This window comes from Ruditapes philippinarum, unplaced genomic scaffold (assembly GCF_026571515.1).
Source record: "Ruditapes philippinarum isolate M1 unplaced genomic scaffold, ASM2657151v2 ctg7310_1_1_1_1, whole genome shotgun sequence".
Classification (NCBI taxonomy): Eukaryota; Metazoa; Mollusca; class Bivalvia; order Venerida; family Veneridae; genus Ruditapes; species Ruditapes philippinarum.
In genome coordinates this window covers 1-26200 of record NW_026865795.1, presented here as the reverse complement: position 1 = coordinate 26200, position 26200 = coordinate 1, and the positions used below count along the sequence as shown (strand labels likewise).

The following is a 26200-nucleotide window of genomic DNA, read 5'->3' as shown; positions in this document are numbered from 1 at the left end:
TGCGCATGCTCGAAATAAATTTTTCATCAAATGCTGATTTTTATAAATTATTTCTGAATTAATAGTCTAAAAGCACATTTTTATATTTAGATTATAAGAATTAAAACCAATATAAAAACTAAACAAATTAATTTCTCGCACCTGCTCAGGCATGCTAATATTTATTGGGTTGCCCGAATGGGACCCATATGGGTCCCTCATGGCTTGTATATATGTTAATGCCACGATTTTTATAAAAGATAATAGCAATTTATGCCAAGGTGGTCACACTATAGCTCAAAGTAAACAAGTTCTAAATAAATAAATAAACGAAAAATCGTTTTTCCTTATAGTGCTGTAATATGGGACCCATATGGGTCCAATATGGGCGTACCTAAATGGACTTGCCCATATTGGTCCCATATAGGTCCAATATGGGCATACCCATATGGGCTTGCCTAGATATAGCCCATATGGGTCCCATATATGCATGTTTGCTGGGTTAACTTTGGAGATAATAATAACTTAAGAAAAACATAACATTACTGTACCCAAGACAAAACAGGCGCCTCAGAAATTCCTAGAATGGTTACAGATTGGCGGTAAGAAAAAGATCAGTGACATCAGATTCAATTTCAGAATCGGTTTTTTTAAGCACGCAAGTTTAAAAAAAATCAGGCATAAAACATTATTCTCTCAAAGAAACATACAGAAATTTAACAATATAAACGTCAATAAAACAACGTTTTCTTATATTCATTTTGTGCTTTCCATATTTGTAAGTTAATCGGGGGATTTTAAACTGAATGACAGATTCTATTTGTTTACACTGACAACTGTCCGTTTCTTAGAAAGGGCGACAACCATTAAGATAAGCGGCCATGTCTATACGCCGTATTGCCGGCATAATTACTTGAATGCTGCTCGCCGTTATGGTGTCACCCCGGTACGGAATTAGACCCAGCCCGTTGTAGTCTAGAAAGTAGTTCTTTTAAATTTTGAAATGGCCTATTTCAAGTCATCTTAATTGATACTGGTTATATTTTAAGTATATCTTTAGTAATTATGTACATGAAGTTTCATTTCTGAGTACTTTAAAGGTTGTTTTTGATATATTTTTGCAGGATTTCATTTCTGGGTGGAAGGTTTCATGAGGCACTATGCACAAGAATACACACCAGTTACTATTTGGAATATTCTATAGTGATTACAGAAATTAAAAGCTGCAGAAAAACTCCAAGGGCTAATGTATTATTTTTTGTGCTAAATTTACTTGGACTGCATTGGTGTTTAAAAAAATGGTCATGAAGTTTCGGTACCGGATTTGCTTTGTCCAGAATTTAGCCTAAAATGTGATGGATTTACTATAGGATATATGGGTCGAAAATTCAGTGGGCCGTCTCCTTATGCGACTGAGGCCCTCGAATTAATAATTCCAATATAACAAGAGCGCATGACTCTGGCAAACAGGCCAAATCGTCTTTTTTGTTTGTTTACTGGGCCCTGAGATCTATGTATTGCGCATAGGTAAAAAAACCGGGCTATAACAAGAGCGCGTGACTATGTTAACGCATGGTTTTGGCCCCGTTATAACATGGGCAAAAAAGGGAAAAATAGCCGATTTTATGCTATAAAAGGCATAATTAACTGCTCTAGTGCCCATATGGGATGAAGTTTAACAACATTTCAAATGTTACAACGATTCTATAAGGATAAATATTAAACCCGCTGTTTAACAACTGTATTTAAATTATGTCCTTGACTTTGAATTTACAGGCAGCAGCGCCACATAAGAAAGGTAACAAGGACTAACATCTAATTGAACATATAGAGAGGCATCGCTTATGAACCGTCAACTGCAAAGCCACAACTGAGGAGATGTTTGTATGAAATGGTTGGTGCACCAAAATTAACATGTTCCTGTAATACGACATAATGTAAATAAAATTATACTAAAATATACTAAGATTTAAGAAAAGTAAAGATATTCATAATTTATGAAATAATTTACATGTTATACGCCTTTAATGACTGATTTTGAAGACTTTATTACCAGATATCTACTGAGTTACTAACGCAGTTACGGCTATCACGGATTTATATTACAAGCTCAGATTTCAGCAGCTTTTCAGGCTAAGAGAAGGGACAACCTTTTCAAGTGCACCAATTGGCAGGTAACAGGTACAATGTGTCGATCCAATGTCCAAAAACAAGCGGTGCGCCCTTTCTGATAAAGTTTTAAAGATGTTGAGATCACTCTTAAAGTGTGTATATAAGTTGGAAAGTACGCAAAGTTTTGATCATTTGTGTCGCAATGAATGGTCTTTTATACACCCTATTAGCATGATGTTTGCAATATTAATGGAAAGACAAATACCAGGGGGTCGCACTATTCACGAGGTTTACATTTGTACAATCGCAACTTTCCGGCCATGTCCGTCAAACTTCGGATTAGTTATAATGAATAATAGCTGAGATGTTGCGATTTCTTTTGCAATCTGAACGAATGCAAAGGACACGGTCCATTAAAAATTCAATAAAATTGATCTATTGATTGTTGAATTTCCGATGTTTGAAACATTTCTTAATAAGATTAACCATATACTTGGTAGTGTTTGGCAAGTGTTTTGGTAATATCTTTAAAATTTTCTTCTCCGACGAAAGGTCATTGAATATTCAAATGTCTTGGTCAATATAGTGCCAACTTGTAGCGCAACTAAGGGGGACCACTGCGTCAGAGTTTGGTACATAGATATGAACGAGCATTCTCCCTTAGATAGTAAATTCCAGACAGAAGTTGACGATTTTTTCCATTCTAATAAATTTCTTTAATTATATTTTTGTTACTTTTCTAACTTTTCATGGTTTTTTTCAGATACATTATCTCACATTTTTTTCTTTTTAAAAATGTATTTATTTCATTACGACAATTAATTGATCATTGTTCAATTACAACTGAACTAACGCAATATCTAAATTCTAATAATACATTAAAAATCTTCATCAAAACATTTCATTTTTTTCCCATTATTACTGTATTTTTTGCATTAAAAATACCCGTTAATCATTCTAAACAATTGACATTAATCACTGAAAATAAAATTGTTATTGCCTATTTGTCACTCTGTCTTTTAAATTTAATTACGTATATAATCTGGAGACCGTCTATTTGTGTTATATAACATTCTAATCGACGGTCACCTACAAATGACGGTCTTCGAGGACCGTCGAAGACCGGAGACCGGAGACTGTCTATTAGTATCCCCCTAATTCTAATAATCTAACAAAATATTTCGGTAAATAGTTAGCTAGATCAGTAAAGTAAGGTTCACAAGGTATTTTTGATTATCAAAATATAGAGTTATTAATTTTGCATACTGTAGCAAAAAATTTTTATAAAGTTCATGACCAGCTTATTCTTACGAGCGCTATTATTTAACTTCAGGTTGTAAATCATAATTCTAAAAATGATTAATATTTGCAAATGTCTCCGAAATGCAAAAGTGTCATGTAGAAAAAATATATTTAATGAATATATCAAAACAGTTTGTATACCTTTACGAACATATTATGTCGACGAGGCTCCAACAATTGGTAAAAGTCCGGACAAAACAAACCCCGACTACAAGGTTAGTAGTGAAAAATGAATGGGTGGGGTATTGATCAATAACACATACAGTCGGTGCGTGGTTTGGATTGTATGTATGTTTATGACAACTCCCGCATTTTTGTTAAATTAAATAATTTCTTTTTCAAAATGTTTAAAAAAAAAATTTTCAGTTAAACAACAAAAGAAAGTTGTTATTATAATTTCAAGTTTCATCCATTTATCAGTAGATCTATAGACCTTTTTACAGTACAATTTTTCCACAGCAACCGATGTTGCAATGCATTTCACGCATGCGCATTCTGCGTAGAGCAAAAGCTCAATAACGATAGACTACATTTAGCGTACTTGAAGGCAATAAAAGACATGATTATAAGTTATGTCACCCAGAAAACAGAACTGAATCAGGTGTTTTTTTTAAGGAAAAGGGGAAGACACTGGACGCTGGTAGGGAGGGGAAAAATATACGAAAAAAGGTCAATTATGGGAAATTATGATGTTATTTATACTATATACTAAACTACATAGTGGAGAGTCACACCTATATTTTTTCCCCCTAAAAAACTTCATCGTGCAAAATATTTTGTGCAGTATAATTTCTTAATATGTATGGTGGTGAATGGTTTTTAGACTTCCATTTTTGTATGAAATTTAACACATTTTAGGTATAATAGTGTATCAGTGACACACTTTGGCTCCATACAAGTCATTTTCATAATAAGAAATAGAAAATATATTAATACTTTACTAAAAATAACCGAGAAAATGATAATATTTTGTCAGCAACTGATTTCCAGAAATAGAACCGTTCAGTACGGGATATAGCCAAGAAAACAATGGCGGCCTCCATGTTGAGACAGTACTTGCAGTTTCCTGCAATGTCAACGGTTATTTTTGACTACAATTGGTGGGTTATCCTTGATAAAATGTAGAAAATTGATATTTTAAACCATATAAATATATAATCTGATCCATTTCAAAAAGAAAATAGAAATTTTTTTGGGGAAAAAAACTTGGCTTTTTACCGAGGGGAAGACGCTGACTATCAGTGTCAATTTGTTAGTAAAAAAAAACCGTGAATTAAAGCGGTAAGTACTTCAAACTTTAATTGATATTTATAACAGATATACAAAGTTAGCGGGACTAATAATTCAATGACCAAAAGTCCTGTTCAAGGTATCATACAATGACTTTTTCATCAGTAATTTAAATTGAAAAAGCAGGGTGTTAAAAATACAATTTTATTACCCATATGTATTACATAATATTAAACAATCGTTATTCCTTTGAAAGTGGATTGGCAAGGCGGTAAGTGTCAAACGGATTGACACGTGATCAATTGACCGCTTAATTGTTATTTGCCAGCTATAGTTTTCATTCAACCCGGATGTTTTAGTACCATGACGTATAGTTAATCACATAAAATTATGAAATTATCGTAATTTAAGTAACTTTTTAAGTTTATACCATCAATGTTTATTAAGTTTGTGAAGTGACAATTAAATAGTGTATGTGGCGTGCATTGTAATGTTTTATGAGAAACCGGATAAAATGTGTGTTATTTCATAACCCATCTTAAGGACGTTTTTGGGAGTTTTCATATAGACATATAGGCAAACGGTTCAATAGAATTTTTTCAAACTTGGCATGTTGTTAGAATATGATAACTGAAAAATTTAAACGAAAAAAAAATGGAGTCACCGTTCTCATTTTCGAGTTATCTGCTCTTGAATTGGATGTTTTCGTTAAATTCAAGAGAAACAATACATTTTTTTCTTATTTTCATGAAGCATATTTACGTTTAAAGATAGTGGATATGCAAAATTTCAAGAAGGAAGGAATTTAGAGTGGATAGTTTTTTTTCCACTTCTTCTTTTAACCTGTGCATTGTTTTCTTAAAAAAATGGCCTTTTCAAGAATTTAAAGTATCTTTATTTTCATTGAAAAAAATTGCATAAAAGATATAAGGAATTGCATGTTATTATGTATCGTACTCAAAAATAAAAAGAAAATCATAATTCAGAAGTAAATACAAGATTTCATTTAAGTATGTATAAGTTATCTGCCCTTGAAATGACCTCAAATAAGTAGAAAATTCTGATTCAGGGGCAGATAACTAAAAAACGAGAACGGTGAACCGAAATTTGTTTTCGCTTAAAATGTTTCTGTTATCTAATTCTAACGTTACATGCCAAGTTTGAATAAATTATATTGAACAGTTTTAATTTTGCCTATATTTATGTGTTTATGAACACTCCCGAAAGCGTCCTTAACCTACCAAGAGTTTGAAACATTATTTAAATATATCTATGTGTCTTAAAAAGTTTCTGCTTGGCATCACAGTCAAGTCGGATAAAGGATAATATTAGGTAAGCTGAAAACTAAAAATACATTAATTAGCACGTGTTCCGACATATTTTCAAAATAATAATTAATACACCTCTATTTTAAATGTTATAAAATTTCTTTAATTTTTATGAGAAAAATTTTAACAACAATTAAATTGACTTCTTTATTTGATAATATATATATTACAGCATTTTTTTACAACAATTATTAATTGTCATGTCCGTGGTCGTAAGGGGGAATTCTTAAATAATCGTCTTTTCCGTGCCTTTTTGTGGCAATTTTGCCACAAAGCTATAAATGTATCGTTCATGCTTGTGTAAAAAGCTAGTTTATATGATTTCCTAATTTTTACGTTAACCAATATACGTTGGATTGAGCCGTTGCGCAGATGCTGCCAAAGTTGCAAACAATGTTAACTTTGAATGCATGTTTGCACAATTTTTAAATTATACATAAAAGCCTAGATTGTTAACTGTGTTTAAAGCTTTAATTTTGACATTGCGTTATTGAGCATCATTTATTCATGTAACCATTGTTTGGTTAACGTACATATTTACAATTATTTTTTTTCGTTTGCATATAAAAATCATATTGTACCATTCCGGTGATTTGATTTAAAACCAGTGATATAATATATTTATATTAAACATTAATTATCTTATATTGTAAATGGCGTGTTATATATATACCTTTTGTTTAAGATTTTACGGAATATATTTTTAGATATATTTCAATCTGACTATGTAAGCTATAGACTACACATTCAAATTTGTTCCTGTTAATTTTTAACCTGTATCGCAAATAACATTTTGCTAAATGGGCCAACGCCTTACACCTGACGGGGTTCGAACCTACAGGGCGAGCAATACATAAGACCCGTAGCCATACGCGATCGATCAAGACTTGGCAACGCCACAGCATAAATACAACAAGTATATTGAACTATATTACCACTTATTCCGCTATTATTACTACATCTATGTAAGAATTTGAAGGATTTATAAATGACGTCACACAGATGTCATCAACGTCATATCTTTCACCGTCTAGGAATAAGATTTCACTTTACACGTATACAGTATAATTGTTCCAGTAGAAAAAAACTAAATATAACTTGTGTTCATTGTTAGGTTAACGTATTTACAATTTATTTATTTAGTTTGCATATTCAAACCTTATTGTAATTTTAAGTCTGGTGATTTTGGATATGTAATAGTTAACAGCTGAAATGAGATAACTCCGCCAAAGTATCAAAGTATAGTTATATCTCTTCCCAGTAAACGGTTACTAGTATGTTGCAGATCGTTGATGTCAAGGTCAATGTTTTACTGGATCTCGAAGAGGCACTTGTCGTTGAAGAATTTTTGTTTCACGGTGAAGGTTTTTTCTAATACAAACAAAAATCAAGTTTCATTTTACATTAAAGACTGCCAAAATTATCACAGGACGCAAAGATAGAGTCCTGAAATAACGGCCAACACGATAAAAAATCTTTGCATGCACAAGTTTGATTGAGTCTGTTCATAAACGGCAGTGGCCCCCGCCCCTTAACCTGGGGATTGCCTTTAAAAGTAATGGCGCCAGAATTACCACTGTTTATCCCTGCTTGATCGTAAGATGCCACTTAAATTATTTTAAAAACTGGTGTATATGCATCTCTTAGCTCCAACAGGGAGGTGGTTTTGAATCCCTGGTTTTCTCTTTGAAGAATATAAAATCTAGGTTAGCCAAAGCCAGCTTTCAGGTTTCGGCGCCGTATGCCCTTAATTGTGTTGGTGCGATTATGCAAAACATGCAAACAGATATTCAACGACGACTTGTAAACGCTTTCAGCAGAATTGAACATTCAACATTAAATGGTATTTCTTTTAAATTTAGAAACATCCGCATATGTGTTCATACGGTGGAACGGAATTTTTAGTTCTAAGCGCTATTGCTATTCCTTGAATTTGGGAGTGTGATCCCGAAGTAAAAATACCCGTGTTCTTACCCTTGATCTATTTTTAGATAATTGTTGAAAAAAACCTTCATTATAGATCCTCAACATCGTTTTATTACATCCCTTTAATTGATACGCAACTAAGTTTGTTTTACGGAAAGTTGATAATTAAATTACCTTAGAGAATCGATTAAAGGGAGGTAATTAAAGATGCGACTAAATACGACATAGCAAAGAAACTCGTTAAATTATTTCTCACCCTGTGATATTTTGCGCTCAGCATGATAACGTGAGGAAATAAAACCCCGAGACGAATTTAATACTGCTTGCTGTTCCCTTTTTAAATTTGTACACGAATTTCAATAATCATAGTGTGCTAAGTAAGCATTGTTGCCTCGTTGTAAACTGTTTTTTTTTTGTAATATTATCTCATTTTCGTAAATTGTTATTCTTATTTGTTATGGATATTTTCGTGTATTCATTTAGAATATTCGCCTTATATTTAACTTACAAAAGTATATTAAGTGTATTTGTCCGACAAAAATACTAACGCATATTGTGAACTTCATATAAATATTAACAATGATAAATATAACAGTCATATTATTTTAAAACATTATACATGAATATTTCAGAAATTGAGATTAATTTGAAAAATCAAGTGCTCAATGAGTAACATTAAAATTTAAATGGATATTTCCCCGCGTTGTTTTGATAAATAACCATATGATCTTCCGGATGTATTTATTATTTGTTTGTGAAATTCAGAGTGCAAAGCACTTGATATTTGTTTTTTCTTAAAATGAACATTTTCTTCGGTTGATTAAAATAAAGAAAAAAAATCCGAATTTCATTTTTATTATCGTGTCTATATATTATTAATTATATACATGTATATTGTAAGATTGGTTATTAAACTTTCATGTTTACTTTAAAAAGATACATGATTTTGTATTTTGTGCAAATTTGTGTGCGTTTAAGTTATGTAAGTAGAAAATCACCTTATTCTTAATTTTAAATGAATATTAAATTTTATATGAAACTTATAAAAAAATAAAATTTATATCTATGCAATATTTATCTTTTATTTTATTTTATATTTAAATTTTTGGGTTTACTTTGGAAAATCCTCTTGATAGTAAATATATAACATATTTCATAACAACGCAGCTTGTTGCAATGTCATGTGACCGGATGTTTTTCTTTTATTTACATACGCATGCGCAATCTACGCATTAATTAAAAGGAAGAGATCATGATATAAGATGAGCATTAAAATGCTGTCTCTACTGAGGTTACTGTACATTTAGTATCTCATTGACCGCCGTACAGTGACCTACTTTTAACTTAAAATTCCTATCTTTGGCTAATACTCCGTGAAAAATGCATAGAGGTAAATTATCACCACTTTGTGCTTAAAAATTAACTCTTTAAAGGCATAACTGGTGACATGTCCGGGGTCCGTACTCGACAGCGAAAGCTGCGTTCTGTGCCCTTACGGGTGGATGGATCACCCCTAAGCAACTACATACATACATGCTGTCTCTTCTTTCTAACTTACACTTTCTAGTGCCGTCCAATCAAACTGAGCCTGCAACATTTTCAATATTGCAATATTGCCATTTTCACAGTAAATAAACAGCTCTACTTCCTGTTATCGTGAGAAAAGTTTAAATCTAGATATATAGGCTCCCAGAACAGAGACAGTGATGGGAAGTAACACGTGTTTGTAATGATAAATGGCAAGACCTTGTACACATTGATTATATTGGCTGGTAAGATTGATTAAGGTGATTTCGTTTTTAAATAAATTGTTACAGTCCTTTTTTTTGCGTTCTATAGTGGTTCTTTTTCTAATCAACATTATAATCATGTTGGAATTGTTTACACCAATGCATTCTGGGATAGGTCAGAAAGCTTAACCTCCTCTTTGTACAAAACATTTTAACTACAAATTTATTTTTACTATTCGAGTTCATTGCTGAACAAACTAATTAATACTTTGAGAGGGATTCTGTTATTTGATTGTTTCGTCAAAGCATATGGCAAATCCCATTCCCTTTTAAACAAATAAAATCATCCCTTATGAGGTTAAATTTGAACTGTATGACAAATTCAAGGAAGGATTTGTTAATTAAGTATCGAAATTCACGACATTTTCGGTTTAAATGGATCGCATCTTTCAATTTAGGAATTATAAAAAACATTACATATCAGGTCCTAACTTCACGTAAAGTGTACATCTTAAGTCGCCCCGCCGAGTTCAACTGTTTCAATGACTTGTTTGTGCAGAATAAGACACATAAAATAAAAGATGTGTAAATTGTTTAATTAAACGATCTGATGAATCCCCCCTGTGGTGGGAATTTTACAAGGGACTTCGTTCTTCAGATGTCATTTGCATCATAAAGGCGTTTTTAACGGACATATTTTTTTGTAATATTTTTTCGATATGATATTTTTTTGTGAATTCTGTGAATTTCATAGAACGTTTAGGATATTATGCATTTTGTGATTTAAAATCGCAATACTATGATAACTGCTATATTTTCATAACAAATGCGATCAGTGATCACATGTGTCGCCTCATGATGGCCAATTTTATGTTGCAGCTTCAGTGTAGTGGAAGACACAAAATGATTAACAGGGCAAAACATGTTATATATTCAAGGGCGATAACTCAGTAAAGACGGACAGACGGACGACGGAGAAGTGATCGGAGTAGTGGCGACATAAATTCCTGTAAAGTTAGGATGAAATTGCCCCAGTAGTTTATGAGGAGTAGTGCGGACAAGTTTTGTGACAGACGGCCAGACAGACAAACAGACCGTGCACAACTAGACTTGGTACTGATCATTCCTGTAAAGTTTGGATAAAATTGCACCAGAAGTTTATGAGGAGTAGTCCAGACAAGCTTTTGTGTATCTGGCAACACACAGAAAAAACACCTTTTTTATCAAAGGGCCATAACTCGGCCAAAAATCATTCCACCAAAAAAACCTGTGCAATATGTGCAAGGACTTGAGCTACAGATCAATTCTGTAAAGTTTCATTGAAATTGCATTAGTGGTATAAGAGAAGTAGTCCGGACAAACTTTAAAAATAAGAATATTAAAGGGCCATAACTCTGACAAAAATTATTGAACCGGAAAATGCTGATAATATGCACAACTAGATTTGGTACTGATCATTCCTGTAAAGTTTGGATGAAATTGCACAAGTAGTTTATGAGGAGTAGTCCGGACAAGTTTTGTGACAGACGGACAGGCAGGCAGACAGACAGACGACGGAGAAGTGATCCCTTTATGTCGCCACTACTCCGTAGAGGCGACACAAAAATGAACTTGCAGCGTCCATTTTTATCATACTGTGAACTTAATTAATGACAAAAAACCGCTAAGATTATCATTTCTTTAACAAATGACTCGATTAAATAAACCTTAACTGTGTCTTAACTCTGATGTCCAATATAATACAGGGATGTTGGAATAATTGCTAAGTTCATTCAATAAACATTGTCTTGTTTAAAAATTTTGTCTTCAGATTTTTAATGACTGTAATCAATTGCCCGCCTTTTCGAAGAAAAAAGGGGATATAGTAATAGTCCGTCTATTAGTTTGATTAATTATTTCCCTTTAATCAGGACACATTTATTTCGGAAAGAAATTGAGGAAAGTCATCATGTTAAAGGGATACTAGTCATATAGTCAAGTATATCTTCCTTGCAAGGGTAATCACCCTTCGATCAGACAGCAATATGTATATATTTATAGTACTGCACGTTTGTAACGTCAATTTTCATTGGATAATCATGACTTTTATATAGTTTTATATACACGCCTGCTGTCGATTCATGAATAAATCTTTTTTCTCTAAAAATGATTCTTGCAGTATTATAAATTGGTTATGAAGATTGTTCACAGTATAAACGGCTCGGGTTATATTTACAAATAGCCGTTTATATAGGGCCATATAACTTGTCAACTATCTTTATAACTAATAATATAAGACAAAATATGAAATATGGTCTGTTTATTTCCCGCTATATATTAAATACGCCACGGAGTTTGTCTTTATAATGGAAAAAAGGAAACAAAATAATGAAATAAAACAATAAATTATATGACATTCAGTTGGCAAAAACTTTTTACGTAAATATCATAATTTAATCATTCCAATCCGAGCTTGGTATTGTTCTTTTTAACATAGAAAATTAAACATTCAAGAAGTAGTCGGAATCTGTACGGAGGCTTACACTTTAACAACAACAACAACAACAACATCGGCATTTTTTTAACATTGTTAGGTAAGGTAACGTTTTCTTTTGAGGAAAGCAATTTAAACGACCAGCCTTAACAACCAATTCAAATTCGCATTGACTTGATGAATTGGTGTTATATAGATCTATTTTGTTTAGATTTGTATTAAAACTTCGTGTTAAAGCATAATATAACATAATAACATAACTTTATCTTTATCTTGGTTAGTTAATCTTTTAGCAAACTAAGTAACAGTAGCCATTGAGTCCTATATCTTTCTTAAAATAAAATAAGGATCTGTTCAACAAGCGTATGTCTTAATTTGTTTATCTTCAAACCAGGTGTTTTAAATCATGTTAAGTGTATTGATCATTTCAAGCTAAAAAAAAAAGTGTGATCTACCAGCTAACTTTGTTAATCTGAACAATGCTTTAGACGGTATAAATAGGGTGAGTATGTTAACAAATACTGAATACACTGCTACGATATATGTTATATGTGGAAGTGACATGTTAGCAACAATTGAATATACTGCGACTGAATATACTGCTTTAGACGGTGCTAGAGGATTGAAATAATTAAGTTTACATAGATTAAATATACTGCTTTAGACGGTGACAGAGGATTGAAATAATTAAGTTAACATATACTGAATATACTGCTTTAGACGGTGCTAGGGGATTGAAATAATTAAGTTAACATAGATTGAATATACTGCTTTAGACGGTGCTAGAGGATTGAAATAATTAAGTTAACATATATTGAATATACTGCTTTAGACGGTGCTAGAGGATTGAAATAATTATGTTAACATAGATTGAATATACTGCTTTAGACGGTGCTAGAGGATTGAAATAGTTAAGTTAACATAGATTGAATATACTGATTTAGACGGTGCTAGAGGATTGAAATAATTAAGTTTACATAGATTGAATATACTGATTTAGGTGGTGCTAGAGGATTGAAATAATTAAGTTTACATAGATTGAATATACTGCTTTATACGGTGCTTGAGGATTGAAATAATTAAGTTAACATAGATTGAATATACTGCTTTATACGGTGCTAGAGGATTGGAAAAATTAAGTTTACATAGATTGAATATACTGATTTAGACGGTGCCAGAGGATTGAAATAATTAAGTTAACATAGACTGAATATTCTGATTTAGACGGTGCTAGAGGATTGAAATAATTAAGTTAACATAGATTGAATATACTGATTTAGACGGTGCTAGAGGATTGAAATAATTATGTTAACATAGATTGAATATACTGATTTAGGTGGTGTTATGTGTGCGAGAGCCTTCATTCAAATTTATTCAATTAAAATTAGATGATAAAAAATGATATAAGCCTGCTTTTATTTTCTCATACTAAAGAAACGGCACAATATTGCCTATAATAATAGTTTGCAGAGTCTCTTCCAGATGTTTCTTTGACCTTTTTTACTAAAGAAAGTGTAGGAAAATATTTAGTGTTGTGAAATCTTTCTATAATTTAGTAGTGTTCGTTTACAGTACGCATCAGACTGGTCCCCTGCGCACTTCTTGGATGGGAACTAAATGGGACAGGGAACCAGATTACTGTACGCATGCGCTGTCAAATTGAAGAAAATCAGAATGGCGGAAAATAGCCCCGGATAATATTTTCTCAAAATTTGAAGAAATTGCGGTAAGTATCTTGAAAAGTTTGTAACTAATAGGTAAATTATTTTTTACTTGAATGAAATGTTAACATAACAAGTCAAAAACAATTAACTCGCTAAGGTAAATTACCAATGTTTTATCAATTGAAAACGAAAGTTGGATTTTGGGGAAATTTATTTCCGCGTCTACATCTACACAGTATATAAACGATTTGAACCCCAACCGGATCTTGTGAGAAGATTTTAGTGTCAGCCATATTCTGCCACTTCACTTGTTTACGATATTGGTATTTATATTGATACTGATGGACGTTTGGTTAATAAATCTATATTTATATTACGGTATGCCTAAAATACGAAAGTGAGATTTTTGACGAAAGTGAGCGAAAGTGAGCGAAAGTGACTTTTAAAATAGTAATTATAACATTTTAATAGACTTTTAAAACAAACTTGCAGTTTGTAGACGTATATTATTAGAAAATAATTATATTTATTAACAGAAATAATCATAATGATGTTTTAATCGCTACTAATTTGCATAATTTCTATATACAAGTTCTTATATCTTCCTTTCGCTCACATTGAAAAATACGAAAGTGACTTATAAAATATTAAATATTCTGTTTTAATTGAAATTTTTACTAAAATTACAATTTGTAGATGTATATTATCAGAACTTGATGATACCTATTTTTTAAAATAATCATTATGATGATTTAATCGCTATTTATTTGCATTATTTTTAGACACAAGTTCAGATATCTTCCTTCGCTCAGATGGAAAAAATACGAAAGTAACTTCAAAATATCAAATATAGCGATTAATTTGAATCTATATAATTATAAAAGATTGTAGACGTATAGTTTTGGAATTTGATCGATAATATCTATTTTTAAAAATTATCATTATGATGATTTAATCGCCATTTATTTGCATAATTTCTATACACAAGTTCAAAAATCTTCCTTTCGCTCACATTGAAAAATACTAAAGTGACATATAAAATATTAAATAATTAATATACTGGTTAAGTTGATTTTTTACTAAAATTTCTCTAAGTAGACGTATACTATCAGAAATTGATAATATTCATTTTCAAAAATAATCATTATATATGATGATTTAATCGCTATTTATTTGCATAATTTCTATACACAACTACATAGATCTTCCTTTCGCTCACATTGAAAAATACGAAAGTGACTTATAAAACATTCAATATACCGTTTATTTTGAATTTATATTAATACAACAGTTTGTAGACGCATAGTTTCAGAAATGAATAAAAAATACTTAAAAATCATTATGAGGTTTTAATATTCATGCATTTTCATTATTTCTATATAGCAATTTCAGAGATTTTACTTTCGCTCACTTTCGTATTTTCAATGTTAGGGAGAGGAAGCGAAAGTGATTTTAAAAATATCAAATATAGCGTTATAATTGCACATAATATTAATAATGCAGTTTGTAGACGTATATTATCAAAACTAGTATCTTTAATCAATATGATTTGATCTTCATTTATTAGCATAATATTTATACACAAGCTCAGACATTGATCTTCCTTTCGCTTACTGTGAGCCTGACGAAAGTGACTTACAGAATATCAAATATAGCGTTGAAATAGAATTTCATGATAATATTGCAGTTTGTAGACGTATGTTATAAGCTATAGTAACTATCATTTTTATAAAACTTAATATGTTAAGATGAAAAATGAAATTTATTATGTAAACTATAATTGGCAAAAACATGAATTATACAATTTATGCGTTAGGGCTCCGATTTACAGTTCTCAATTTCTTACATCGTCTTTTTCGGGCAGTTTTTAATTTTTGATTAACGATGGTGTTACCTAACATTTAATATTCTGTTTATATATTATATTGTAATTATACTGTTTGATTCTAATCTAACAGTAATAGGTCTTGAATGTGTTTCTCATTATTATAATGTCTCTTGAAATTCTTAAATGGAATGGTCTTATGTAGGTTTTATGTGAATAGTTGTATATATTATGTTTGAAAATGCATGTATACGAATGAGACAAAAAAAGTATGAATATGTTTACATGCAAACACGTGTTGTCATGTCATTTTCGCACCCACTTTAATTGATAGTACACACGACGGTGACCGCATGACGCTTTAATCCCACTAAAGTATTATTATAATCCAATCATAGGTATGTAACTGATGACACTTGCCCGGTTGTTTATTGAGTGGACAATTGAATTAACCTTTCTTCTGCACCACCATAGATATCTTGCACGGAATAAAGTGGCAGTTATTATGCTCATCCAGGTGTAGATGAGCAATGTACATGTTAATTTGAAAAATAATTTGGAATTTCCCATCATTGTTAAAATAATATTTCACTATAAAAATTAAGTCACTTTCGTATTGTTCAATGTGGGCAAAAGTAAGATATCAGAACAGGTATACAGCAATTATGAAAATACATGGATATTAAATCATCATAATGATTAAATTTTTTAATATTTTTTATTCATTTCTGAAAACATGCGTCTTTCAGCGCTATATTTGACATTTTTGAAGTCACTTTCGTATTTTTCAATGTGAGGGAAAGGAAGATCTGTTAACTTGTGTAATGCAAATAAAGGGCGGTTAAATCATCATAATGATTATTTTTAAAAATAAATATAATTGACTTCTGATATTGTACGTCTACAAATTAATTGCAATTTTAGTAATACATTCAATTTAAACAGTTTATTTGATATTTTGTAAGCCACTTTCGTATTTTTCAATGCGAGCAAAAGGAAGATCTCTGTATATAACTTGTGTATATAGATTATGCAAAATAAATGGCGATTTAATCATCATAATGATTATCTTTGAAAGTAAATATTATCATTTTCTGATATTAAACTTCCACTTTGTGCAATAATAGTAAAAATAATTTCAATTTAAACGGTATATTTTATATTTTATAAGTCACTTTCGTATTTTTCAATGTAAGCGAAAGGAAGATATAAGAATTTGTGTATATAAATTATGCAAATAAAAACCGAATAAATCATCATTATGATTATTTTTCTAAATAAATATAAGTAATTTCTAATAATATACGTCTACAAACTGCAATTTTATTGTAAAAGTCTATTAAAACGTTACAATTAATATTTTAAAAGTCACTTTCGCTCACTTTCGCTCACTTTCGTCAAAAATCTCACTTTCGTATTTTAGGCAAACCCTTTATATTAGGCTATAAGAGAGAAACTTTATTAAACGTCTAAGTTATGCAAAACATAAACGTTAGCACGAAGGCTATAAAATAATCGAAACTGAAACTCACGAACAGCTTTCATGTGATCAACACTGAACACGAACAAAAATCCGTCTTATTCCAATGTTGATTTAGTTAAACATTGAATTTTGATATCGGACTATTAAATTAATCAATAACAAACGATAATTTAGTCATATGCATAACATATTGCTGTATCTTGAACATAAATTTAAGAGTTTTACCAAGGAGGTCATTTCCGTAAACTGAACGTTACTTGCTGGTGATTGTGAACCCTACTTGTGAGTTTACGAATTTTATCTGTACCCTGACTTGTGAGTATTTTTAAAGATTTATTGGAGAAAAAGTTTACGTTCATTGCGATTTTGTATCAATTATTGCCAGAAAATATAAATGATTATAATAGAATTTTAGTATATAAGGTGGGATATAAGGTATTTACCGAGAATTGGTTTAACTGATAATATTGGTCCCTGCGGTCTGGAGACCGCAGGGTATTGGTACGCGTTTTACTTTTGAGGCATGGAGGAGCACGTGACCTGTTTTCGGTACATGAAGGAGCATGTGATCTGTAAACCGTACATGATTCGTTAATTGACCTTTTCGAAAACCTGGCTAAATACCGTTTGCCGGTACGTTACGGATAATTAAGAACAAAAAACTATTACGTGATATTTTTAATTTTCTATAATTATAATACCGTTTAAGGTGGAAAAACTTAAATGATATGTTTGAAAATTATCAATATTTCTTTAATATGTTCCTCAAAATGTTACAAACAATAAATTGTTTATACTGAAAATCTACAAAATTAAAATTTTCGTAGTGGCATCTGCCATAATAAATAGAGATGTTTTCTGCGAAAACTTGTGTGTTTGCTTTTTGCTCGGAATTATTCATAAAATGGTAGGTCTATTTAATAATTTTCTTAAAAAGAAATAATAATTGTTTTATGTTCGACCTTCTCCGGTCATTAACGGTCACCGGTTTCCAAAGACCTTCTTCTATATTGATCGATTATTGTCAACTATATTCCTGATACAAACGTTTATTTATCAACCCACCCAAACAATATTGAAGATAGTTAAATGAAATATCTTTATATCATCAAAAATATTCCCCGCAGGAAACCATTTTACTTGTTAATCATTTGTTTAAGAAAATATATAATGCTATGTATATTTTTCTTTCGCATCACCATGCAAGAATTCAACTGCATATACGTACGTATACTGTTCAGTAAAGACTACGAATTTCAATGACATCATTGACCTCTAATTATTCGCCATCCAGACTGCAACTTGAAAATAAGAAGAATAAAATTTTCTACTTAAAAAAATTCAGCGTCACAGCCAATAACGTAAAAGAAAAAAAAAGGGTTTATAACACCAATAGCTGAAACACTGACAATTAAAATTTCAAAATTTCCCGAATATTCTCCGTTTAAAAAGATGCCAAAATTGTCAACGTCTATGAAAGATATACAAGAATAAAAGTCGTACATGTCAGAAAAAGAAAGTCAATTAATTTCTGAGAATATAAAACAGTGATTAAAAAAGCAGAATGAAATCAACGGTAGGTGAAAAGCTTTCACTATGTTGAAATAAGTAATCTGCAAAAAAATCTTGTAATGATATTTCGAGTTTTTTTTATACGTGAAGTTATATAACGGTCACGTCAAAACTAACAACAATGTCGTTAGTTAATTATTCCTTTCAAGAAACAATTGTCTTTCTGATTCGTATAAACAGCCACTTCATGCCGGTATTTTCAAGACAGTGAAAACATGACGAAGCACCTTCATTCATATGCAGTTTTAGTTACTTACATAGAACTAAAACATGTACCCTTCTCTTGTGACACAATAACTTCATATTCTGCACATCAAAATTAAGAAACATACGACAAAAAACACAATAAAATCATCAAAAGTGACTCGCAAAGTAATGGTTCAGTGAAAACACAAGTAGGGTACAGATCATTAAAATTGTTTTAGCAAGACGGGTACAGTTATCAGAAATGTCGCCACTATTATTTACTATGTTTTATCAATATTCAAAGATATTTTCACAAGTGTCTGTCCGTAACATGAGGTTAAGACAATAAAGTTAAGATTCAGATATGAGTTATAGTAAAATAAAACAATTTTAGGCATACATTTGCTTGTGTAATCGGCGTGTGTTGACATAAACAAAATATGAGGCGAAGAGCACAGCGTTTTATGCGCATATATTTTACGAAGAAGGTTATGGATGTATATTTAAGCAAAGATAAATTATCTCTTAATATGAATCAAATGTTAACATACCGTAACATATTAAATTCAAGCCGATTTTTAATAGTTTAATGTGTCATTACGCCTGATTGTACGTTTAGATGCTGAATTCTTCTCACAAGATCCGGTTGGGGTTCAAATCGTTTATATACTGTGATCTACATCTACATTGTACGTCGGCGCAATCACACTTGATTATGACGCGACAGGTGGTGCTAGGTCAAGAAAAAGAAATATACAAGAAATGATAGAAAGTAAGAAGAGGTTGGATAGTACAAAGATAGAGATATAGACAAAAAGTATGGCCAGCTATATTTCGCCTCTTCAACCCAAACCTCTCCGGTTACGGTGGCCGCTGCCGGCACAGCCTTGGATATCACTAGTGGGTACTTGTAGCTGGGCCCCTAAGGCGACTTAGAATGTGAGGGCTGATAGCCCCTGCTTGAAGGATACCAAGTCAGGGGCCTCTGCAACGGAGGCAGGTAAGCTGTTCCATATCGTGGCTGTACGAGGGAAGAAGGAGTTCTTGTAGTACGATGTAGATGTTGATGGTAGATGGAACTTCTTTGAGTGGTCACTTCTAGTGCAGCTCGGGGCAGGGGTGAGATAATCGCTGACTGGTATGTCCACAAGGTCATTGGTGATCTTGAACATCATGGTCAGCTGGGCTTTGGTCCGTCGTGACTCTAATGTCTCCCACTCCAAGTGTTGGATCATTGAGGATACGCTGCTTGTGTTGTGGTAACGGTTCGTCACATATCTTGCAGCTCTCCTCTGGACCATCTCGAGCTTGCGTGTAAGGTCCTTGGTATAAGGGTTCCAGATGGTGGAGCAATATTCAAGGCCTGGTCGCACGAGTGACATGTAGGCTGCGCTCTTGACCTGTTCATTGCTGATGCGCAGGTTGCGTCGAAGGAAGCCGAGTGTGCTGTTGCCCTTCTTTACGATCTTGTCAACATGTTGATTCCAGGAGAGGTTTCCAGACATATGGACTCCGAGGTACTTGGTTATCGAGTCTATCTCGAGTGTGTGGCCCTTCAAGAAGTACGGGTATATGATGGGGTTCCTCTTCCTGTGGACCCTGATTATACTGCATTTCTCTGGGTGAAAACTCATGCCCCAGCGTTTCTCCCACAATGCCAACTTCTTCAGGTCATCCTGCAAAACGTGGCAGTCCTCTTCAGTGTTGATTTCCCGGTATACCACACAGTCGTCAGCAAAGAGTCTGGCTTTGGACGTGACATGAAGTGGCAGGTCATTGATGAAGACCAGGAAGAGTATGGGTCAGAGCACACTTCCCTGGGGGACTCCGCTGATAACGGGTGCTGGGTCGGACGTTGCTCTATCAACAACTACGCGCTGAGTGCTAATAATCTTCAATATCAACACACATTAATTAGACTTTTATTAAGCTCTTCCTTAAATGAATTCATAATATTGATTAATAATTGCAACAGCTAGTCCTATTGTATGGGGTATGATTATTAAGGTGATTCCGCTTTGTCAGCCATGTTATAGTTATAGAATATATACGAGGACTTTACCGGCTGGTATCAGCGCATGGGGCGACAACAAGGGTCAATCATAGGAAATTAATCGAGACGGAACGTCGAGATAAATTTCCATGATTGACCCTTTTGTCGCCCCATGCGCTGATACCAGCCGGTAAAGTCCGCTGCGTACATACCGGAACGTCGAGATAAATTTCCATGATTGACCCTTTTGTCGCCCCATGCGCTGATACCAGCTGGTAAAGTCCGCTGCGTACATACCGGAAGGTTCTGCAGTGTATACATTCAGATTCAGACCAGCCTGTGAAGTCCGAGTATTTATTCTGTAACACTAACTGTTTTATCGCATGACCATCACGACTTTTTTCTTGGAGATTTACGCTCTCTCGTAATATTTGCTTTATTTTAACATATAAACTACTTCCATCTATTAATAATTACGCTAGAATATTATGTTCATATACGTGTAGTGATTTACTGAATGGCTTACTGGTCAGAATCTCCTGTGAAACGAAAGCATTGACTTAAAGTAAAAAAAAAAAAAAGGAAAAATTGGTCATTGTTTCAGATTTGTCCTTGAGGACAGGATGCAGAAAATGGCGATTACTTTCCACTGGAGTCAACATCTTATAATAACTGCATTTTCAGATTTTGAAATAAAAATAAAGATTGAGATGATATATAAACATTAAAAAAAGTCTGTAAACTGTGTAATGTATTTTTTGCTCTTTTTCAGGTATGCTCACTTTATTATTTGAAATAAAATAATAAACTGGGCATGCGCGAGAAAGTGTACTGATACCTCATTTAGAGCACCCCAAAGCGTACTGATACCTCATTTAGAGCACCCCAAAGTTTTCCAATACTGAAATTTAGAGAACGCCGATCTTCAAAGGAAAGTTGTGGCGGTCATGCGATAAGTTTGTTTTCAGAAAGCCTGTCCAAAGTGAAAGTAGGCCAAAATTCATATGACATCAAAGCTCTTATTATAAAATGATGAACCATTTGAAAGTACACTTCCAGGTTTATATTTTAAGGACAATTATAAACAAAAATAAAAATGATAACAATAAGAATATTTACCTTGAATGTGCAAAGTTTTATGCACATTTCATGAATGGCAAAATCCTTTCTAAGGTCTGTTTTAGTGCCTACAAAAGCTATTTTTTTGCAGCAAATACAAAAATCTTTCAAAACTTAACTCCAAAATAAATCCATATCTCATGTCCTTCTAAGCACATGGCCTCCATTATTTTTTGTAAAAAAGTAGTGCAAGAAAACAATCTTCATTTATAGCCTTATGAACTACTATTAAAATGAAAACACTATCAAACTTTAAAATCTAACCTTTTTTATGTGTAACAGTGAAGTGTGTTTGTCATGTACACAAGAAATAGGTAAATGATGTTTATTTTCATGGTACTACTTTTTTACACATGTATGTCATGGTGGCCGGTATAGATGGATACCAAAAATAAGTTATTTTCGCGAAAATAAGATTGCGGCTACGAAAATAAGATTTATTTTTTAAATAGTGCATTTATCTGTTGAAATAATTATATAAAATATATATTTATTCATTCATTGAATGATTTTACTACTACATGTACGAAAATAAGATCTGCCAACAATTAAAATCCGTATATATGAATTGATATTTGTACGAAAATAAGATCCAATTGAAAATATGATCTACAATGTATGCCAAAATAAGATGTATATATTCTGTATGAAAATTATGTTTTCGACTAAGATTTTTACAAATATTTTTATAAGATCTGTGAATATGAAATTTGCATGAAAATAAAATCCTTACAAAAATAAGATCTATACGAAAAAAATACAAATGTATTAGTATGAACATAATATCTGTTTCAGAAGGATACGAAAAAGAAATCAAAATCTGTAATTTATATGAAAATAAGATATCAATATGGAAATGGTTTTTACCAAATTATAAAACATAATTGAAAATACGTGTAGATTCTAATATGAAAATAATATCGATATTAAGTAAAAGAAAAGTATATAACTTTATTGCTTTAAGTGCTTTAATTAGATAATGCATAAACAAGATATTTCTATTTGAGGGAAGGAAAAAAATGACACAACGTATGACACGTGCACATGACTGTCGGCAGCAATCAATGCGCTAATACGATGATTGGATTATTGAATTTTCGCACTTATCGTAATTGACACACACTTATTAAAGCCCATCTTTAAAGGTGTTTATTTGCGATTTATTATAGTGACCAATAATATCAAATTTTCATATAGATATCCTATATTTTTACAGATTTTTTTTACAGATTTTGTTATCAAAAAAATATACTGTATATATATTTTTACACAGATCTTATTTTCGTTAAAGATCTTATTTTATAAAGACATTATTTTCATATACAGATCTTTTTTTTTCCCGTAAAAATCTTAGTAGAAGACAGACATTATTTCATACAGATCTTATTTTCATATAAATCTTATATTTGTGCATATTATTTTCTTACAGATCTTATTTTTGTTGTATGGATCGCATTTTTATAGGATCTTATTTTCATATATATAGTATTTTCATACAGCTAATATTTTTTTACATATATTATTTTCAAATGTATCTTATTCTCGTAAGGATATTATTTTCATGCAACTTTCATTTTCACAGATCTTAGTCGAATACAGACAATATTTTCATACAGATCTTATTTTTGCGTTTAAACGGTTGGCTGTAGAATATGGATGCTTTTACTATATTTCTTAGAGTTTTATTACTTAGACAAAATTGCCAGTCCAAAAAGCGACAATTTTATGCGGGTCTTATGCTAGCAGTTTCCTTGCAGTAGCTAATTCTTGAGCCTTCTATTGCTGTGAAAAAGACCCTTCAGACCATCACCATCTCTTGATCATTCCACTTTTTAGCTCACCTGTCACAAAGTGACAGGGTGAGCTTTTGTGATCGCTTTTCGTCCGGCGTCCGTCTGTCGTCCGTCCGTCCGTCGTCCGTCGTCCGTCCGTAAACTTTAGCTTTAAATGACATCTCCTCATAAACCACTGAGCCAATTTCATCCAAACTTCACAGGAATGTTCCTTTGGTGGTCACCTTTAAAAATTGTTCAAAGAATTTAATTCCATGCAGAACTCTGGTTGCCATGGCAACCGAAAGAAAAATCTTTAAATATCTTCTTTTAAACAACCCTAAGAGCTAGAGCTTAGATATTTGGCATGAAACATCTTCTAGTGAGTGTCTACCAAGTTTGTTCAAATAAAAGCCCTGGGGTCAAAATTGGCCCCGCCCCCAGGGGGTCATTGATTTTCCCTATATGCATATAGTAAAAACTTAAAAAATCTTCTTTTAAAGAACCCAAAAGAGCTAGAGCTAAGATATTAAGCATGAAACATCTTCTAGTGAGTGTCTACCAAGTTTGTTCAAATTAAAGCCCTGGGTGAAAATTGACCCTGCCCCGGGGGTCATTGATTTTCCCTATATGCATATAGTAAAAAACTTAAAAAATCTTCTTTTTAAGAAACCATAAGAGCTAGAGCTTAGATATTTGGTATGAAACGTCTTCTAGTGAATGTCTACCAAGTTTGTTCAAATAAAAGCCCTGGGGTCAAAATTGACCCCGCCCCAGGGGGTCATAGATTTTCCCTATATGCATATAGTAAAAACTTAAAAAATCTTCTTTTAAAGAACCCAAAGAGCTAGAGCTAAGATATTTAGCATGAAACATCTTCTAATGAGTGTCTACCAAGTTTGTTTTAATAAAAAGCCCTGGGGTCAAAATTGGCCCCGCCCCAAAAACTTAAAAAAATCTTCTTTTAAAGAACTCAAAGAGCTAGAGCTAAGATATTTAGCATGAAACATGTTCTAATGGGTGTCTACCAAGTATGTTCAAATAAAAGCCCTGGGTCAAAACTGGCCCCGCCCGGTGGGGTCATTGATTTTCCTTATATGTGTATAGCAAAAACTTAAAAATCTTCTTTGAAAAAAACCCAAATAGCTAGAGTTTAGATATTAAGCATGAAACATCTTTAAGTAAATATCTACAAAGTTTGTTCAAAATGAAAGCCCGGGGGTCAAAACTGGCCCTTCCCCAGGGGTGTCATTGTTTTTAACTATATGTGTATAGTAAAAACTTTAAAAATCTTCTTTTAAAAAACCCAATGAGCTAGAACTTAGATGTTTAGCATGAAACATCTTCTTATGGGTGTCTACCAAGTCTGTTCAAATAAACAAATAAAAGCCCTTGGGTAAAAATTGGGGTGGGGGGGCTATATACAGGTGAGCGACCTCAGGGCCATCATGGCCCTCTTGTTTTCGTATCTTTTGAATTGGATCTTTTTTTTGTACATATAGTATTTCCATACAGATCATATTCTCAATTACTATTATTTTTGTACAAATATCAATTCATACAGGTTTTGACTTTTAATTTTTTACAGATCCTATTTTCGTACAGTCATGTAGTACTTTTATAATTATAAATATATAATATTTTCATACATGTATGTATTAACTATTTACAGAAAGATTTTTAATTTTGGTACGTATGAACATTTTTTCATACAGCTTTTATTTCCTTACATATTTTATTTTCGTAGAGTACTGTTTTGATTTTATTTTCGTACGGTACATATTCTTATATTATAGATCTAGATTTTATTTTCGTAGTCGTTATTTCAGGTTATTTTTGCAATAGTTTTTTTTTATTTGGATACTTTTCACCACAAACATTTCTTGTCTTATAAGAGAACATTTCATTCTTAAAATTTACTTGCAAAATCAGTGAAGTAAAAACTATTCTAATATAAGTTATGAACCATGTAAATCATATACAGTAGAACTTCTATGAGTCAAACTTCGATTAGTCGATTTTCTCGATGTGTCGAAGAAAAATGAAAGTCCGGACTTTTCCCCCTATATATTCCTTATAAAAACCTATTTCTGAGTCGAGATTTTATGTGTCGAATTTTTTGATGTGTCGAGGTTTTTTCGTGGTCCGTGTAAAGTAAATCTAGTGCAATTTACCACAAATAAGTCGAAGTTGTTCGATTATTTTGACACCTTTGATCTCGAGACATTTTTCACACCTTATCTGGCTGCGAAGACAATTTCGAATCAACTTGTGTGATAGGTGTTAATAACACAGCCGTGTGTTCAAACAGCCTTTGTTTGCGATAAAATGTGTGATAAAATGCTTTAATCGTAACTATTTAATTGCCGTAGTGGTATTTGAAAGTAAACAGTAAGAACTACTTTCATTTGAAAACATCCTTGACCCGGTGTCGCATGAGAATAACACGCGTAATATTTACTATAAGCTGGTTTAGTTATCGCCCTTTCGTATTCATACGCCTTTT

The 26200-nt window shown here is 32.2% G+C and overlaps 1 long non-coding RNA gene across 1 annotated transcript; it reads left to right on the top strand.

Moving 5' to 3' along the window:
* Nucleotides 1–13626: 13626 nt before the first annotated feature.
* LOC132730361 (uncharacterized) lies at nucleotides 13627–21545 on the top strand. The gene is made up of 2 exons (XR_009625753.1): nucleotides 13627–13806; nucleotides 21408–21545. It is a non-coding gene; the product is annotated as an uncharacterized LOC132730361 (long non-coding RNA).
* Nucleotides 21546–26200: the final 4655 nt, after the last annotated feature.